We start from the raw sequence: 3,065 nt of genomic DNA, 5'->3' as shown, positions 1-3,065 counted from the left end.
AGCAGTCTGTCCGTCTGGCTTTTTGACTTGGCAGCACCACAAAGACATAATGATGTTCCCTTTCAAGCACAGGCATATGAGAATTTGTGCTGACTCCAACAAGTACCAGTAATTACCCACTGCTATTAAATACAAGGCATGGTGAAGGTACCCCAGCAGAATCCACTGGGGTTATGGCTTTTTGTTTTCTTCTGGAGTCATTATATCTTCCAGTATTAAGATACCATGCTAAAATGTGAGGTTTAATATGACAAGAATTCTCCTTTGTGTAGAACCTTTATAGCATAATGCCAGTAATCACTGAAAGATAGATACATTTAAGACATAAAATATTGAACAGAACTAAATTAGAGGCATGCTTTTAGATCAGTGGTGGCCAGCGTCTTGATTACTAGGAATTAGTCTGACCTCACCATCTCATTTGTCTTAAAATAATTCTGATTTTCTTTGTATCTGGTGGTACTGAATAGAGAGATGCCTTCAATTTATATTTTGTTTGTCTTCCTTTTTTAGCTTACTCCCAAGGCTGACTCTTGCTATGAAACTAGCCATCAAGGCTTTCAGAATACTTCCCCTCAAAAATGTACCCAAGTATTTAGGGGTAAATAAGCAGCTCAAGAAGGAAGGAATTGCTAATTCCTAAAGGTTGCAGTATTGGAAGAAAGCCTGAGTACAATCTGTTGTAGATTTTATACAGGGGGCACATAGACCCATCAGAGATACAGGACTGATACATTTCTTCCTTGCAGTGTGTACCAAATGTTCCACTAGTGCAGGACATAGTCTCCTATACGTATGCAGGTCTGTAGGTCAAACCTAGAGGAAAAATTTATTTCAGACTTACTTTGTTATAGATTAAAAGGCTCCTGTCAGCTTTGGTGAGGGCTGGACAGGCCTGGTAGCCTGCTGATAGTCTATCTTCACTCATGCATGTAACATCATAGCCAGGGATATACATGATGACTTAGGAAAGCAAATTGGGCAGGATTGGCCTCATCTGTATTTTGTACAGTAAAGATGTGGGTGCTTCAGATTTTACAAGAAGCTGACATGGGCTTTCTGATTGTTACAACATACCAAGAATATATTGCAACTCAGAAAACATGAGAACAAATATAAAACTTGTTAGGACTTGTGCCGCTATGTCTGTACTGTGCACATACCTTGTCTGGGATTTCAGAATCAAAGGTATTACTCACTGTAAAAAATTTTAGTACTGGTGGCCACATAATACCATCAGTATTGATTGGAATAGCTGAACTGTGCCTCATCCTACCTTGAAAACTGGGAAGGCTTAAAAACCGACATTGTGAAATACATCTCTGGTCTAGGGTTCAGTCAGGTACTGCAGTCCTGTGAATTTGTAGGGGAACAGCAATAGACCACTTCTTGCTTGCATTTTGGAAGGCCCAAGAATTCACCCTTTCAATGTTGTACACCGAAAGGCACTCATGACAATCCACAAATATGAAAGGCTTATGAAGCAAATGTTCTTTATTCAGAAGACATCATATTACTTCTCTGACTCAAATTTCTGGCAGAAGTCCTGTTAGTAATTTTTATGCTTCCACCTAGAATGAACATGCATAAATGTTCCCATTTGTATGCAGTACAAAATACTTGAGCATGAAAGGAAACAGATTTTTAGTTCCCCAAAGATGTAGAGTGAAATTGTCAATGCAAAGTAGTGAAGCTGCGTGAAATTCTGCGGCGCAACATGCTACGTTTTAATCCCTCTTTCAGAATTTGTGGAGGGTCTCCACCTAACCATGCAACTCCATATTAGAGCAAAAGGATTTAGTGTTTAAATGCCTTATCAGTAGTTATGTTTGTGGCTTCCCCTATCCCAATTCAAAGCTGGTCTTTCAGAGGGTCAGGTAGTCATCTGATCTGAAATAAATACTGCTGGGAAAGGGAATAGGGCTATCAAAGCCCCATGAGCCATAAATAAATGAAGTTCTGGAATCTTGTGTAACAAGAACTCCTGTGAGAGTTTGTGATGGGAAATTAGTCACTGCCTCTCTGGCACTATGGCTGCAAGTGCTGTCTAAACAAGCACTGCAGAATTAGGCTGCCTTATTTTCCGTGGACTGCCCAAGGTATGTATTTATTTAGGCTCATAGTACTGAGTCCTGTGAGACTGGTGTTGAATCCCTGTATGTCAGACCTCCTTGAAACTGTTTTAGTTTTTTTCTTCCATTTCATTCACCTTAAGAATTTATGAATTGCTGAAAATCCTTGCTAAACTCGGCCTGCAGCCCAATCCTGATTCATTCTCTTTAAGCAGAATTCCTAGCTGTGTTTGTTCTAATATAATGGGCTGTAACCAATTAATCACACAGCTATTAATGGAAGTACAAGGCAGTACATTGCAAGCTTGTTAGTTTGGCCATGCGAATTTGTGTTTGGTGAAGATGCAAACAACATCAGTCAAGCTGACAGACAGCCTCAGTTGTCTTCTGTGCTGCCCTTACCATTGAGCTGTGACATGGAGCATTCAGTGTGGCATCTGGTGGTGAGAAACCCCTCCAAGCTGGGTAACTTGATGAATTCTGTACCTTAGCTGAGGGAACGGCAAGAAAATGTACCATGAATGCAAACACTGAACTACTGTATGAATGCTATGCCTCTTTAAAATAGTTTCCTGCCAGAAGTGAATGACAGGAAATACATTAGCATGGGGAGTTTACATGCAATTAATAATCTGAACTTTTTCATCCTGACAGCACAGAATTGTTTTATAAATTTTTTAAAAACATGAAATTGATGTTTGACATGAGCAATTAAGGAAAGCTATTTGGAATTGCAAAATGAATTAAGGCTTTAAAATGTCTTTACACAGTTATAGACAGAAGCAAAAGTACTGCTGGAAATGGAATAGTGAGAGAGGAAATTGTTTCTTCAAACAGAGAAACATTTGAAACAAGAAATCTTCCAGTTTTACTTCTGAATCAAATTGCTTTTAATTTTGTATGCTCAACAGTGATACTTGTTTACATTGGGAGTCTCACAAAAACAGGGAGGTTTTGTATGTTAGAAGTCTTGAAAATGTTCAAATCCCCTTT

Source organism: Corvus brachyrhynchos, unplaced genomic scaffold (genome assembly GCF_000691975.1).
Source record: "Corvus brachyrhynchos isolate BGI_N302 unplaced genomic scaffold, ASM69197v1 scaffold101, whole genome shotgun sequence".
NCBI lineage: Eukaryota > Metazoa > Chordata > Aves > Passeriformes > Corvidae > Corvus > Corvus brachyrhynchos.
The sequence above is the reverse complement of the archived record's forward strand: the minus strand, read 5'-3'. Positions refer to the sequence as shown.